This window comes from Pimephales promelas, chromosome 3 (assembly GCF_988280905.1).
Source record: "Pimephales promelas chromosome 3, fPimPro1.hap1.1, whole genome shotgun sequence".
Classification (NCBI taxonomy): domain Eukaryota; kingdom Metazoa; phylum Chordata; class Actinopteri; order Cypriniformes; family Leuciscidae; genus Pimephales; species Pimephales promelas.
In genome coordinates, this window is record NC_142771.1 from 46,594,033 (window position 1) to 46,603,979 (window position 9,947).

The window sequence follows — 9,947 nt, forward strand, 5'->3', positions numbered from 1 at the left end:
AACATTAGGGTAGTAAACTATATAAAGCTTACAGCACCTGGTATTCCCAGGCGGTCTCCCATCCAAGTACTAACCAGGCCCGACCCTGCTTAGCTTCCGAGATCAGACGAGTTCGGGCGTTCTCAAGGTGGTATGGCCGTAAGCGAAATCTGCTGCCAAAATTGGGCTATTTGAATGGTTAGAACATTAGGGTAGTAAACTATATAAAGCTTACAGCACCTGGTATTCCCAGGCGGTCTCCCATCCAAGTACTAACCAGGCCCGACCCTGCTTAGCTTCCGAGATCAGACGAGTTCGGGCGTTCTCAAGGTGGTATGGCCGTAAGCGAAATCTGCTGCCAAAATTGGGCTATTTGAATGGTTAGAACATTAGGGTAGTAAACTATATAAAGCTTACAGCACCTGGTATTCCCAGGCGGTCTCCCATCCAAGTACTAACCAGGCCCGACCCTGCTTAGCTTCCGAGATCAGACGAGTTCGGGCGTTCTCAAGGTGGTATGGCCGTAAGCGAAATCTGCTGCCAAAATTGGGCTATTTGAATGGTTAGAACATTAGGGTAGTAAACTATATAAAGCTTACAGCACCTGGTATTCCCAGGCGGTCTCCCATCCAAGTACTAACCAGGCCCGACCCTGCTTAGCTTCCGAGATCAGACGAGTTCGGGCGTTCTCAAGGTGGTATGGCCGTAAGCGAAATCTGCTGCCAAAATTGGGCTATTTGAATGGTTAGAACATTAGGGTAGTAAACTATATAAAGCTTACAGCACCTGGTATTCCCAGGCGGTCTCCCATCCAAGTACTAACCAGGCCCGACCCTGCTTAGCTTCCGAGATCAGACGAGTTCGGGCGTTCTCAAGGTGGTATGGCCGTAAGCGAAATCTGCTGCCAAAATTGGGCTATTTGAATGGTTAGAACATTAGGGTAGTAAACTATATAAAGCTTACAGCACCTGGTATTCCCAGGCGGTCTCCCATCCAAGTACTAACCAGGCCCGACCCTGCTTAGCTTCCGAGATCAGACGAGTTCGGGCGTTCTCAAGGTGGTATGGCCGTAAGCGAAATCTGCTGCCAAAATTGGGCTATTTGAAGAAGAAAAAAAAGAGACTCTTTCAGGCTTTCTGAAGAAACTCAGAGAATATTTCAGGCTTTTCGAGGGGAAAAAAAGACAATTTAGGATTTTTGAACCATTTCATTGACTCTTTTTTTTTTTTTTTTTTTTTAAACAATAAAGCTTACAGCACCTGGTATTCCCAGGCGGTCTCCCATCCAAGTACTAACCAGGCCCGACCCTGCTTAGCTTCCGAGATCAGACGAGTTCGGGCGTTCTCAAGGTGGTATGGCCGTAAGCGAAATCTGCTGCCAAAATTGGGCTATTTGAATGGTTAGAACATTAGGGTAGTAAACTATATAAAGCTTACAGCACCTGGTATTCCCAGGCGGTCTCCCATCCAAGTACTAACCAGGCCCGACCCTGCTTAGCTTCCGAGATCAGACGAGTTCGGGCGTTCTCAAGGTGGTATGGCCGTAAGCGAAATCTGCTGCCAAAATTGGGCTATTTGAATGGTTAGAACATTAGGGTAGTAAACTATATAAAGCTTACAGCACCTGGTATTCCCAGGCGGTCTCCCATCCAAGTACTAACCAGGCCCGACCCTGCTTAGCTTCCGAGATCAGACGAGTTCGGGCGTTCTCAAGGTGGTATGGCCCTAAGCGAAATCTGCTGCCAAAATTGGGCTATTTGAATGGTTAGAACATTAGGGTAGTAAACTATATAAAGCTTACAGCACCTGGTATTCCCAGGCGGTCTCCCATCCAAGTACTAACCAGGCCCGACCCTGCTTAGCTTCCGAGATCAGACGAGTTCGGGCGTTCTCAAGGTGGTATGGCCGTAAGCGAAATCTGCTGCCAAAATTGGGCTATTTGAATGGTTAGAACATTAGGGTAGTAAACTATATAAAGCTTACAGCACCTGGTATTCCCAGGCGGTCTCCCATCCAAGTACTAACCAGGCCCGACCCTGCTTAGCTTCCGAGATCAGACGAGTTCGGGCGTTCTCAAGGTGGTATGGCCGTAAGCGAAATCTGCTGCCAAAATTGGGCTATTTGAATGGTTAGAACATTAGGGTAGTAAACTATATAAAGCTTACAGCACCTGGTATTCCCAGGCGGTCTCCCATCCAAGTACTAACCAGGCCCGACCCTGCTTAGCTTCCGAGATCAGACGAGTTCGGGCGTTCTCAGGGTGGTATGGCCGTAAGCGAAATCTGCTGCCAAAATTGGGCTATTTGAATGGTTAGAACATTAGGGTAGTAAACTATATAAAGCTTACAGCACCTGGTATTCCCAGGCGGTCTCCCATCCAAGTACTAACCAGGCCCGACCCTGCTTAGCTTCCGAGATCAGACGAGTTCGGGCGTTCTCAAGGTGGTATGGCCGTAAGCGAAATCTGCTGCCAAAATTGGGCTATTTGAATGGTTAGAACATTAGGGTAGTAAACTATATAAAGCTTACAGCACCTGGTATTCCCAGGCGGTCTCCCATCCAAGTACTAACCAGGCCCGACCCTGCTTAGCTGCCGAGATCAGACGAGTTCGGGCGTTCTCAAGGTGGTATGGCCGTAAGCGAAATCTGCTGCCAAAATTGGGCTATTTGAATGGTTAGAACATTAGGGTAGTAAACTATATAAAGCTTACAGCACCTGGTATTCCCAGGCGGTCTCCCATCCAAGTACTAACCAGGCCCGACCCTGCTTAGCTTCCGAGATCAGACGAGTTCGGGCGTTCTCAAGGTGGTATGGCCGTAAGCGAAATCTGCTGCCAAAATTGGGCTATTTGAATGGTTAGAACATTAGGGTAGTAAACTATATAAAGCTTACAGCACCTGGTATTCCCAGGCGGTCTCCCATCCAAGTACTAACCAGGCCCGACCCTGCTTAGCTTCCGAGATCAGACGAGTTCGGGCGTTCTCAAGGTGGTATGGCCGTAAGCGAAATCTGCTGCCAAAATTGGGCTATTTGAATGGTTAGAACATTAGGGTAGTAAACTATATAAAGCTTACAGCACCTGGTATTCCCAGGCGGTCTCCCATCCAAGTACTAACCAGGCCCGACCCTGCTTAGCTTCCGAGATCAGACGAGTTCGGGCGTTCTCAAGGTGGTATGGCCGTAAGCGAAATCTGCTGCCAAAATTGGGCTATTTGAATGGTTAGAACATTAGGGTAGTAAACTATATAAAGCTTACAGCACCTGGTATTCCCAGGCGGTCTCCCATCCAAGTACTAACCAGGCCCGACCCTGCTTAGCTTCCGAGATCAGACGAGTTCGGGCGTTCTCAAGGTGGTATGGCCCTAAGCGAAATCTGCTGCCAAAATTGGGCTATTTGAATGGTTAGAACATTAGGGTAGTAAACTATATAAAGCTTACAGCACCTGGTATTCCCAGGCGGTCTCCCATCCAAGTACTAACCAGGCCCGACCCTGCTTAGCTTCCGAGATCAGACGAGTTCGGGCGTTCTCAAGGTGGTATGGCCGTAAGCGAAATCTGCTGCCAAAATTGGGCTATTTGAATGGTTAGAACATTAGGGTAGTAAACTATATAAAGCTTACAGCACCTGGTATTCCCAGGCGGTCTCCCATCCAAGTACTAACCAGGCCCGACCCTGCTTAGCTTCCGAGATCAGACGAGTTCGGGCGTTCTCAAGGTGGTATGGCCGTAAGCGAAATCTGCTGCCAAAATTGGGCTATTTGAATGGTTAGAACATTAGGGTAGTAAACTATATAAAGCTTACAGCACCTGGTATTCCCAGGCGGTCTCCCATCCAAGTACTAACCAGGCCCGACCCTGCTTAGCTTCCGAGATCAGACGAGTTCGGGCGTTCTCAAGGTGGTATGGCCGTAAGCGAAATCTGCTGCCAAAATTGGGCTATTTGAAGAAGAAAAAAAAGAGACTCTTTCAGGCTTTCTGAAGAAACTCAGAGAATATTTCAGGCTTTTCGAGGGGGAAAAAAGACAATTTAGGATTTTTGAACCATTTCATTGACTCTTTTTTTTTTTTTTTTTTTTTAAACAATAAAGCTTACAGCACCTGGTATTCCCAGGCGGTCTCCCATCCAAGTACTAACCAGGCCCGACCCTGCTTAGCTTCCGAGATCAGACGAGTTCGGGCGTTCTCAAGGTGGTATGGCCGTAAGCGAAATCTGCTGCCAAAATTGGGCTATTTGAATGGTTAGAACATTAGGGTAGTAAACTATATAAAGCTTACAGCACCTGGTATTCCCAGGCGGTCTCCCATCCAAGTACTAACCAGGCCCGACCCTGCTTAGCTTCCGAGATCAGACGAGTTCGGGCGTTCTCAAGGTGGTATGGCCATAAGCGAAATCTGCTGCCAAAATTGGGCTATTTGAATGGTTAGAACATTAGGGTAGTAAACTATATAAAGTTTACAGCACCTGGTATTCCCAGGCGGTCTCCCATCCAAGTACTAACCAGGCCCGACCCTGCTTAGCTTCCGAGATCAGACGAGTTCGGGCGTTCTCAAGGTGGTATGGCCGTAAGCGAAATCTGCTGCCAAAATTGGGCTATTTGAATGGTTAGAACATTAGGGTAGTAAACTATATAAAGCTTACAGCACCTGGTATTCCCAGGCGGTCTCCCATCCAAGTACTAACCAGGCCCGACCCTGCTTAGCTTCCGAGATCAGACGAGTTCGGGCGTTCTCAAGGTGGTATGGCCGTAAGCGAAATCTGCTGCCAAAATTGGGCTATTTGAATGGTTAGAACATTAGGGTAGTAAACTATATAAAGCTTACAGCACCTGGTATTCCCAGGCGGTCTCCCATCCAAGTACTAACCAGGCCCGACCCTGCTTAGCTTCCGAGATCAGACGAGTTCGGGCGTTCTCAAGGTGGTATGGCCGTAAGCGAAATCTGCTGCCAAAATTGGGCTATTTGAATGGTTAGAACATTAGGGCAGTAAACTATATAAAGCTTACAGCACCTGGTATTCCCAGGCGGTCTCCCATCCAAGTACTAACCAGGCCCGACCCTGCTTAGCTTCCGAGATCAGACGAGTTCGGGCGTTCTCAGGGTGGTATGGCCTTAAGCGAAATCTGCTGCCAAAATTGGGCTATTTGAATGGTTAGAACATTAGGGTAGTAAACTATATAAAGCTTACAGCACCTGGTATTCCCAGGCGGTCTCCCATCCAAGTACTAACCAGGCCCGACCCTGCTTAGCTTCCGAGATCAGACGAGTTCGGGCGTTCTCAAGGTGGTATGGCCGTAAGCGAAATCTGCTGCCAAAATTGGGCTATTTGAATGGTTAGAACATTAGGGTAGTAAACTATATAAAGCTTACAGCACCTGGTATTCCCAGGCGGTCTCCCATCCAAGTACTAACCAGGCCCGACCCTGCTTAGCTTCCGAGATCAGACGAGTTCGGGCGTTCTCAAGGTGGTATGGCCATAAGCGAAATCTGCTGCCAAAATTGGGCTATTTGAATGGTTAGAACATTAGGGTAGTAAACTATATAAAGCTTACAGCACCTGGTATTCCCAGGCGGTCTCCCATCCAAGTACTAACCAGGCCCGACCCTGCTTAGCTTCCGAGATCAGACGAGTTCGGGCGTTCTCAAGGTGGTATGGCCGTAAGCGAAATCTGCTGCCAAAATTGGGCTATTTGAATGGTTAGAACATTAGGGTAGTAAACTATATAAAGCTTACAGCACCTGGTATTCCCAGGCGGTCTCCCATCCAAGTACTAACCAGGCCCGACCCTGCTTAGCTTCCGAGATCAGACGAGTTCGGGCGTTCTCAAGGTGGTATGGCCGTAAGCGAAATCTGCTGCCAAAATTGGGCTATTTGAATGGTTAGAACATTAGGGTAGTAAACTATATAAAGCTTACAGCACCTGGTATTCCCAGGCGGTCTCCCATCCAAGTACTAACCAGGCCCGACCCTGCTTAGCTTCCGAGATCAGACGAGTTCGGGCGTTCTCAGGGTGGTATGGCCGTAAGCGAAATCTGCTGCCAAAATTGGGCTATTTGAATGGTTAGAACATTAGGGTAGTAAACTATATAAAGCTTACAGCACCTGGTATTCCCAGGCGGTCTCCCATCCAAGTACTAACCAGGCCCGACCCTGCTTAGCTTCCGAGATCAGACGAGTTCGGGCGTTCTCAAGGTGGTATGGCCGTAAGCGAAATCTGCTGCCAAAATTGGGCTATTTGAATGGTTAGAACATTAGGGTAGTAAACTATATAAAGCTTACAGCACCTGGTATTCCCAGGCGGTCTCCCATCCAAGTACTAACCAGGCCCGACCCTGCTTAGCTTCCGAGATCAGACGAGTTCGGGCGTTCTCAAGGTGGTATGGCTGTAAGCGAAATCTGCTGCCAAAATTGGGCTATTTGAATGGTTAGAACATTAGGGTAGTAAACTATATAAAGCTTACAGCACCTGGTATTCCCAGGCGGTCTCCCATCCAAGTACTAAGCAGGCCCGACCCTGCTTAGCTTCCGAGATCAGACGAGTTCGGGCGTTCTCAAGGTGGTATGGCCGTAAGCGAAATCTGCTGCCAAAATTGGGCTATTTGAATGGTTAGAACATTAGGGTAGTAAACTATATAAAGCTTACAGCACCTGGTATTCCCAGGCGGTCTCCCATCCAAGTACTAACCAGGCCCGACCCTGCTTAGCTTCCGAGATCAGACGAGTTCGGGCGTTCTCAAGGTGGTATGGCCGTAAGCGAAATCTGCTGCCAAAATTGGGCTATTTGAATGGTTAGAACATTAGGGTAGTAAACTATATAAAGCTTACAGCACCTGGTATTCCCAGGCGGTCTCCCATCCAAGTACTAACCAGGCCCGACCCTGCTTAGCTTCCGAGATCAGACGAGTTCGGGCGTTCTCAAGGTGGTATGGCCGTAAGCGAAATCTGCTGCCAAAATTGGGCTATTTGAATGGTTAGAACATTAGGGTAGTAAACTATATAAAGCTTACAGCACCTGGTATTCCCAGGCGGTCTCCCATCCAAGTACTAACCAGGCCCGACCCTGCTTAGCTTCCGAGATCAGACGAGTTCGGGCGTTCTCAAGGTGGTATGGCCGTAAGCGAAATCTGCTGCCAAAATTGGGCTATTTGAATGGTTAGAACATTAGGGTAGTAAACTATATAAAGCTTACAGCACCTGGTATTCCCAGGCGGTCTCCCATCCAAGAACTTACCAGGCCCGACCCTGCTTAGCTTCCGAGATCAGACGAGTTCGGGCGTTCTCAAGGTGGTATGGCCGTAAGCGAAATCTGCTGCCAAAATTGGGCTATTTGAAGAAGAAAAAAAAGAGACTCTTTCAGGCTTTCTGAAGAAACTCAGAGAATATTTCAGGCTTTTCGAGGGGAAAAAAAGACAATTTAGGATTTTTGAACCATTTCATTGACTCTTTTTTTTTTTTTTTTTTTTAAACAATAAAGCTTACAGCACCTGGTATTCCCAGGCGGTCTCCCATCCAAGTACTAACCAGGCCCGACCCTGCTTAGCTTCCGAGATCAGACGAGTTCGGGCGTTCTCAAGGTGGTATGGCCGTAAGCAAAATCTGCTGCCAAAATTGGGCTATTTGAATGGTTAGAACATTAGGGTAGTAAACTATATAAAGCTTACAGCACCTGGTATTCCCAGGCGGTCTCCCATCCAAGTACTAACCAGGCCCGACCCTGCTTAGCTTCCGAGATCAGACGAGTTCGGGCGTTCTCAAGGTGGTATGGCCGTAAGCGAAATCTGCTGCCAAAATTGGGCTATTTGAATGGTTAGAACATTAGGGTAGTAAACTATATAAAGCTTACAGCACCTGGTATTCCCAGGCGGTCTCCCATCCAAGTACTAACCAGGCCCGACCCTGCTTAGCTTCCGAGATCAGACGAGTTCGGGCGTTCTCAGGGTGGTATGGCCGTAAGCGAAATCTGCTGCCAAAATTGGGCTATTTGAATGGTTAGAACATTAGGGTAGTAAACTATATAAAGCTTACAGCACCTGGTATTCCCAGGCGGTCTCCCATCCAAGTACTAACCAGGCCCGACCCTGCTTAGCTTCCGAGATCAGACGAGTTCGGGCGTTCTCAAGGTGGTATGGCCGTAAGCGAAATCTGCTGCCAAAATTGGGCTATTTGAATGGTTAGAACATTAGGGTAGTAAACTATATAAAGCTTACAGCACCTGGTATTCCCAGGCGGTCTCCCATCCAAGTACTAACCAGGCCCGACCCTGCTTAGCTGCCGAGATCAGACGAGTTCGGGCGTTCTCAAGGTGGTATGGCCGTAAGCGAAATCTGCTGCCAAAATTGGGCTATTTGAATGGTTAGAACATTAGGGTAGTAAACTATATAAAGCTTACAGCACCTGGTATTCCCAGGCGGTCTCCCATCCAAGTACTAACCAGGCCCGACCCTGCTTAGCTTCCGAGATCAGACGAGTTCGGGCGTTCTCAAGGTGGTATGGCCGTAAGCGAAATCTGCTGCCAAAATTGGGCTATTTGAATGGTTAGAACATTAGGGTAGTAAACTATATAAAGTTTACAGCACCTGGTATTCCCAGGCGGTCTCCCATCCAAGTACTAACCAGGCCCGACCCTGCTTAGCTTCCGAGATCAGACGAGTTCGGGCGTTCTCAAGGTGGTATGGCCGTAAGCGAAATCTGCTGCCAAAATTGGGCTATTTGAATGGTTAGAACATTAGGGTAGTAAACTATATAAAGCTTACAGCACCTGGTATTCCCAGGCGGTCTCCCATCCAAGTACTAACCAGGCCCGACCCTGCTTAGCTTCCGAGATCAGACGAGTTCGGGCGTTCTCAAGGTGGTATGGCCGTAAGCGAAATCTGCTGCCAAAATTGGGCTATTTGAATGGTTAGAACATTAGGGTAGTAAACTATATAAAGCTTACAGCACCTGGTATTCCCAGGCGGTCTCCCATCCAAGTACTAACCAGGCCCGACCCTGCTTAGCTTCCGAGATCAGACGAGTTCGGGCGTTCTCAAGGTGGTATGGCCGTAAGCGAAATCTGCTGCCAAAATTGGGCTATTTGAATGGTTAGAACATTAGGGTAGTAAACTATATAAAGCTTACAGCACCTGGTATTCCCAGGCGGTCTCCCATCCAAGTACTAACCAGGCCCGACCCTGCTTAGCTTCCGAGATCAGACAAGTTCGGGCGTTCTCAGGGTGGTATGGCCTTAAGCGAAATCTGCTGCCAAAATTGGGCTATTTGAATGGTTAGAACATTAGGGTAGTAAACTATATAAAGCTTACAGCACCTGGTATTCCCAGGCGGTCTCCCATCCAAGTACTAACCAGGCCCGACCCTGCTTAGCTTCCGAGATCAGACGAGTTCGGGCGTTCTCAAGGTGGTATGGCCGTAAGCGAAATCTGCTGCCAAAATTGGGCTATTTGAATGGTTAGAACATTAGGGTAGTAAACTATATAAAGCTTACAGCACCTGGTATTCCCAGGCGGTCTCCCATCCAAGTACTAACCAGGCCCGACCCTGCTTAGCTTCCGAGATCAGACGAGTTCGGGCGTTCTCAAGGTGGTATGGCCGTAAGCGAAATCTGCTGCCAAAATTGGGCTATTTGAATGGTTAGAACATTAGGGTAGTAAACTATATAAAGCTTACAGCACCTGGTATTCCCAGGCGGTCTCCCATCCAAGTACTAAGCAGGCCCGACCCTGCTTAGCTTCCGAGATCAGACGAGTTCGGGCGTTCTCAAGGTGGTATGGCCGTAAGCGAAATCTGCTGCCAAAATTGGGCTATTTGAATGGTTAGAACATTAGGGTAGTAAACTATATAAAGCTTACAGCACCTGGTATTCCCAGGCGGTCTCCCATCCAAGTACTAACCAGGCCCGACCCTGCTTAGCTTCCGAGATCAGACGAGTTCGGGCGTTCTCAAGGTGGTATGGCCGTAAGCGAAATCTGCTGCC

General features: G+C 48.2%; 53 non-coding genes across 53 annotated transcripts; all 53 read right to left on the bottom strand.

Moving 5' to 3' along the window:
* Positions 1-25: 25 nt before the first annotated feature.
* On the bottom strand, positions 26-144 carry LOC148991285 (5S ribosomal RNA). Its single transcript, XR_016157425.1, has one exon. It is a non-coding gene; the product is annotated as a 5S ribosomal RNA (ribosomal RNA).
* A 63-nt stretch (positions 145-207) lies between these two features.
* On the bottom strand, positions 208-326 carry LOC148991286 (5S ribosomal RNA). Its single transcript, XR_016157426.1, has one exon. It is a non-coding gene; the product is annotated as a 5S ribosomal RNA (ribosomal RNA).
* Positions 327-389: 63 nt separating this feature from the next.
* Positions 390-508, bottom strand: LOC148991287 (5S ribosomal RNA). Its single transcript, XR_016157428.1, has one exon. It is a non-coding gene; the product is annotated as a 5S ribosomal RNA (ribosomal RNA).
* Positions 509-571: 63 nt separating this feature from the next.
* Positions 572-690, bottom strand: LOC148991288 (5S ribosomal RNA). Its single transcript, XR_016157429.1, has one exon. It is a non-coding gene; the product is annotated as a 5S ribosomal RNA (ribosomal RNA).
* Positions 691-753: 63 nt separating this feature from the next.
* On the bottom strand, positions 754-872 carry LOC148991289 (5S ribosomal RNA). The gene has a single exon (XR_016157430.1). It is a non-coding gene; the product is annotated as a 5S ribosomal RNA (ribosomal RNA).
* Positions 873-935: 63 nt separating this feature from the next.
* Positions 936-1,054, bottom strand: LOC148991290 (5S ribosomal RNA). The gene has a single exon (XR_016157431.1). It is a non-coding gene; the product is annotated as a 5S ribosomal RNA (ribosomal RNA).
* A 172-nt stretch (positions 1,055-1,226) lies between these two features.
* Positions 1,227-1,345, bottom strand: LOC148991291 (5S ribosomal RNA). The gene has a single exon (XR_016157432.1). It is a non-coding gene; the product is annotated as a 5S ribosomal RNA (ribosomal RNA).
* Positions 1,346-1,408: 63 nt separating this feature from the next.
* LOC148991292 (5S ribosomal RNA) lies at positions 1,409-1,527 on the bottom strand. The gene has a single exon (XR_016157434.1). It is a non-coding gene; the product is annotated as a 5S ribosomal RNA (ribosomal RNA).
* Positions 1,528-1,590: 63 nt separating this feature from the next.
* LOC148991293 (5S ribosomal RNA) lies at positions 1,591-1,709 on the bottom strand. The gene has a single exon (XR_016163591.1). It is a non-coding gene; the product is annotated as a 5S ribosomal RNA (ribosomal RNA).
* A 63-nt stretch (positions 1,710-1,772) lies between these two features.
* On the bottom strand, positions 1,773-1,891 carry LOC148991294 (5S ribosomal RNA). Its single transcript, XR_016157435.1, has one exon. It is a non-coding gene; the product is annotated as a 5S ribosomal RNA (ribosomal RNA).
* A 63-nt stretch (positions 1,892-1,954) lies between these two features.
* LOC148991295 (5S ribosomal RNA) lies at positions 1,955-2,073 on the bottom strand. Its single transcript, XR_016157436.1, has one exon. It is a non-coding gene; the product is annotated as a 5S ribosomal RNA (ribosomal RNA).
* A 63-nt stretch (positions 2,074-2,136) lies between these two features.
* LOC148991296 (5S ribosomal RNA) lies at positions 2,137-2,255 on the bottom strand. Its single transcript, XR_016166459.1, has one exon. It is a non-coding gene; the product is annotated as a 5S ribosomal RNA (ribosomal RNA).
* Positions 2,256-2,318: 63 nt separating this feature from the next.
* Positions 2,319-2,437, bottom strand: LOC148991297 (5S ribosomal RNA). Its single transcript, XR_016157437.1, has one exon. It is a non-coding gene; the product is annotated as a 5S ribosomal RNA (ribosomal RNA).
* A 63-nt stretch (positions 2,438-2,500) lies between these two features.
* Positions 2,501-2,619, bottom strand: LOC148991298 (5S ribosomal RNA). The gene has a single exon (XR_016160608.1). It is a non-coding gene; the product is annotated as a 5S ribosomal RNA (ribosomal RNA).
* Positions 2,620-2,682: 63 nt separating this feature from the next.
* LOC148991299 (5S ribosomal RNA) lies at positions 2,683-2,801 on the bottom strand. Its single transcript, XR_016157438.1, has one exon. It is a non-coding gene; the product is annotated as a 5S ribosomal RNA (ribosomal RNA).
* Positions 2,802-2,864: 63 nt separating this feature from the next.
* Positions 2,865-2,983, bottom strand: LOC148991300 (5S ribosomal RNA). Its single transcript, XR_016157439.1, has one exon. It is a non-coding gene; the product is annotated as a 5S ribosomal RNA (ribosomal RNA).
* A 63-nt stretch (positions 2,984-3,046) lies between these two features.
* Positions 3,047-3,165, bottom strand: LOC148991301 (5S ribosomal RNA). The gene has a single exon (XR_016157440.1). It is a non-coding gene; the product is annotated as a 5S ribosomal RNA (ribosomal RNA).
* A 63-nt stretch (positions 3,166-3,228) lies between these two features.
* LOC148991302 (5S ribosomal RNA) lies at positions 3,229-3,347 on the bottom strand. Its single transcript, XR_016163592.1, has one exon. It is a non-coding gene; the product is annotated as a 5S ribosomal RNA (ribosomal RNA).
* A 63-nt stretch (positions 3,348-3,410) lies between these two features.
* On the bottom strand, positions 3,411-3,529 carry LOC148991303 (5S ribosomal RNA). The gene has a single exon (XR_016157441.1). It is a non-coding gene; the product is annotated as a 5S ribosomal RNA (ribosomal RNA).
* Positions 3,530-3,592: 63 nt separating this feature from the next.
* LOC148991304 (5S ribosomal RNA) lies at positions 3,593-3,711 on the bottom strand. Its single transcript, XR_016157442.1, has one exon. It is a non-coding gene; the product is annotated as a 5S ribosomal RNA (ribosomal RNA).
* A 63-nt stretch (positions 3,712-3,774) lies between these two features.
* Positions 3,775-3,893, bottom strand: LOC148991305 (5S ribosomal RNA). Its single transcript, XR_016157443.1, has one exon. It is a non-coding gene; the product is annotated as a 5S ribosomal RNA (ribosomal RNA).
* Positions 3,894-4,065: 172 nt separating this feature from the next.
* On the bottom strand, positions 4,066-4,184 carry LOC148991306 (5S ribosomal RNA). Its single transcript, XR_016157445.1, has one exon. It is a non-coding gene; the product is annotated as a 5S ribosomal RNA (ribosomal RNA).
* A 63-nt stretch (positions 4,185-4,247) lies between these two features.
* On the bottom strand, positions 4,248-4,366 carry LOC148991307 (5S ribosomal RNA). Its single transcript, XR_016160565.1, has one exon. It is a non-coding gene; the product is annotated as a 5S ribosomal RNA (ribosomal RNA).
* A 63-nt stretch (positions 4,367-4,429) lies between these two features.
* Positions 4,430-4,548, bottom strand: LOC148991308 (5S ribosomal RNA). Its single transcript, XR_016162250.1, has one exon. It is a non-coding gene; the product is annotated as a 5S ribosomal RNA (ribosomal RNA).
* Positions 4,549-4,611: 63 nt separating this feature from the next.
* LOC148991309 (5S ribosomal RNA) lies at positions 4,612-4,730 on the bottom strand. Its single transcript, XR_016157446.1, has one exon. It is a non-coding gene; the product is annotated as a 5S ribosomal RNA (ribosomal RNA).
* A 63-nt stretch (positions 4,731-4,793) lies between these two features.
* Positions 4,794-4,912, bottom strand: LOC148991310 (5S ribosomal RNA). Its single transcript, XR_016157447.1, has one exon. It is a non-coding gene; the product is annotated as a 5S ribosomal RNA (ribosomal RNA).
* Positions 4,913-4,975: 63 nt separating this feature from the next.
* LOC148991311 (5S ribosomal RNA) lies at positions 4,976-5,094 on the bottom strand. The gene has a single exon (XR_016163075.1). It is a non-coding gene; the product is annotated as a 5S ribosomal RNA (ribosomal RNA).
* A 63-nt stretch (positions 5,095-5,157) lies between these two features.
* LOC148991312 (5S ribosomal RNA) lies at positions 5,158-5,276 on the bottom strand. Its single transcript, XR_016157448.1, has one exon. It is a non-coding gene; the product is annotated as a 5S ribosomal RNA (ribosomal RNA).
* A 63-nt stretch (positions 5,277-5,339) lies between these two features.
* On the bottom strand, positions 5,340-5,458 carry LOC148991313 (5S ribosomal RNA). The gene has a single exon (XR_016160566.1). It is a non-coding gene; the product is annotated as a 5S ribosomal RNA (ribosomal RNA).
* A 63-nt stretch (positions 5,459-5,521) lies between these two features.
* Positions 5,522-5,640, bottom strand: LOC148991314 (5S ribosomal RNA). Its single transcript, XR_016157449.1, has one exon. It is a non-coding gene; the product is annotated as a 5S ribosomal RNA (ribosomal RNA).
* A 63-nt stretch (positions 5,641-5,703) lies between these two features.
* Positions 5,704-5,822, bottom strand: LOC148991315 (5S ribosomal RNA). The gene has a single exon (XR_016157450.1). It is a non-coding gene; the product is annotated as a 5S ribosomal RNA (ribosomal RNA).
* A 63-nt stretch (positions 5,823-5,885) lies between these two features.
* On the bottom strand, positions 5,886-6,004 carry LOC148991316 (5S ribosomal RNA). Its single transcript, XR_016166470.1, has one exon. It is a non-coding gene; the product is annotated as a 5S ribosomal RNA (ribosomal RNA).
* Positions 6,005-6,067: 63 nt separating this feature from the next.
* On the bottom strand, positions 6,068-6,186 carry LOC148991317 (5S ribosomal RNA). The gene has a single exon (XR_016157451.1). It is a non-coding gene; the product is annotated as a 5S ribosomal RNA (ribosomal RNA).
* A 63-nt stretch (positions 6,187-6,249) lies between these two features.
* On the bottom strand, positions 6,250-6,368 carry LOC148991318 (5S ribosomal RNA). The gene has a single exon (XR_016160340.1). It is a non-coding gene; the product is annotated as a 5S ribosomal RNA (ribosomal RNA).
* A 63-nt stretch (positions 6,369-6,431) lies between these two features.
* Positions 6,432-6,550, bottom strand: LOC148991319 (5S ribosomal RNA). Its single transcript, XR_016162455.1, has one exon. It is a non-coding gene; the product is annotated as a 5S ribosomal RNA (ribosomal RNA).
* A 63-nt stretch (positions 6,551-6,613) lies between these two features.
* Positions 6,614-6,732, bottom strand: LOC148991320 (5S ribosomal RNA). Its single transcript, XR_016157452.1, has one exon. It is a non-coding gene; the product is annotated as a 5S ribosomal RNA (ribosomal RNA).
* A 63-nt stretch (positions 6,733-6,795) lies between these two features.
* Positions 6,796-6,914, bottom strand: LOC148991321 (5S ribosomal RNA). The gene has a single exon (XR_016157453.1). It is a non-coding gene; the product is annotated as a 5S ribosomal RNA (ribosomal RNA).
* Positions 6,915-6,977: 63 nt separating this feature from the next.
* On the bottom strand, positions 6,978-7,096 carry LOC148991322 (5S ribosomal RNA). Its single transcript, XR_016157454.1, has one exon. It is a non-coding gene; the product is annotated as a 5S ribosomal RNA (ribosomal RNA).
* A 63-nt stretch (positions 7,097-7,159) lies between these two features.
* LOC148991323 (5S ribosomal RNA) lies at positions 7,160-7,278 on the bottom strand. The gene has a single exon (XR_016163162.1). It is a non-coding gene; the product is annotated as a 5S ribosomal RNA (ribosomal RNA).
* A 171-nt stretch (positions 7,279-7,449) lies between these two features.
* Positions 7,450-7,568, bottom strand: LOC148991324 (5S ribosomal RNA). The gene has a single exon (XR_016157456.1). It is a non-coding gene; the product is annotated as a 5S ribosomal RNA (ribosomal RNA).
* Positions 7,569-7,631: 63 nt separating this feature from the next.
* LOC148991325 (5S ribosomal RNA) lies at positions 7,632-7,750 on the bottom strand. The gene has a single exon (XR_016157457.1). It is a non-coding gene; the product is annotated as a 5S ribosomal RNA (ribosomal RNA).
* Positions 7,751-7,813: 63 nt separating this feature from the next.
* On the bottom strand, positions 7,814-7,932 carry LOC148991326 (5S ribosomal RNA). The gene has a single exon (XR_016166481.1). It is a non-coding gene; the product is annotated as a 5S ribosomal RNA (ribosomal RNA).
* A 63-nt stretch (positions 7,933-7,995) lies between these two features.
* On the bottom strand, positions 7,996-8,114 carry LOC148991327 (5S ribosomal RNA). Its single transcript, XR_016157458.1, has one exon. It is a non-coding gene; the product is annotated as a 5S ribosomal RNA (ribosomal RNA).
* Positions 8,115-8,177: 63 nt separating this feature from the next.
* On the bottom strand, positions 8,178-8,296 carry LOC148991328 (5S ribosomal RNA). The gene has a single exon (XR_016160609.1). It is a non-coding gene; the product is annotated as a 5S ribosomal RNA (ribosomal RNA).
* A 63-nt stretch (positions 8,297-8,359) lies between these two features.
* On the bottom strand, positions 8,360-8,478 carry LOC148991329 (5S ribosomal RNA). Its single transcript, XR_016157459.1, has one exon. It is a non-coding gene; the product is annotated as a 5S ribosomal RNA (ribosomal RNA).
* Positions 8,479-8,541: 63 nt separating this feature from the next.
* Positions 8,542-8,660, bottom strand: LOC148991330 (5S ribosomal RNA). Its single transcript, XR_016162251.1, has one exon. It is a non-coding gene; the product is annotated as a 5S ribosomal RNA (ribosomal RNA).
* Positions 8,661-8,723: 63 nt separating this feature from the next.
* Positions 8,724-8,842, bottom strand: LOC148991331 (5S ribosomal RNA). The gene has a single exon (XR_016157460.1). It is a non-coding gene; the product is annotated as a 5S ribosomal RNA (ribosomal RNA).
* Positions 8,843-8,905: 63 nt separating this feature from the next.
* Positions 8,906-9,024, bottom strand: LOC148991332 (5S ribosomal RNA). The gene has a single exon (XR_016157461.1). It is a non-coding gene; the product is annotated as a 5S ribosomal RNA (ribosomal RNA).
* A 63-nt stretch (positions 9,025-9,087) lies between these two features.
* LOC148991333 (5S ribosomal RNA) lies at positions 9,088-9,206 on the bottom strand. The gene has a single exon (XR_016163977.1). It is a non-coding gene; the product is annotated as a 5S ribosomal RNA (ribosomal RNA).
* Positions 9,207-9,269: 63 nt separating this feature from the next.
* On the bottom strand, positions 9,270-9,388 carry LOC148991334 (5S ribosomal RNA). Its single transcript, XR_016157462.1, has one exon. It is a non-coding gene; the product is annotated as a 5S ribosomal RNA (ribosomal RNA).
* A 63-nt stretch (positions 9,389-9,451) lies between these two features.
* On the bottom strand, positions 9,452-9,570 carry LOC148991335 (5S ribosomal RNA). The gene has a single exon (XR_016157463.1). It is a non-coding gene; the product is annotated as a 5S ribosomal RNA (ribosomal RNA).
* A 63-nt stretch (positions 9,571-9,633) lies between these two features.
* LOC148991336 (5S ribosomal RNA) lies at positions 9,634-9,752 on the bottom strand. Its single transcript, XR_016162456.1, has one exon. It is a non-coding gene; the product is annotated as a 5S ribosomal RNA (ribosomal RNA).
* A 63-nt stretch (positions 9,753-9,815) lies between these two features.
* On the bottom strand, positions 9,816-9,934 carry LOC148991337 (5S ribosomal RNA). Its single transcript, XR_016157464.1, has one exon. It is a non-coding gene; the product is annotated as a 5S ribosomal RNA (ribosomal RNA).
* Positions 9,935-9,947: the final 13 nt, after the last annotated feature.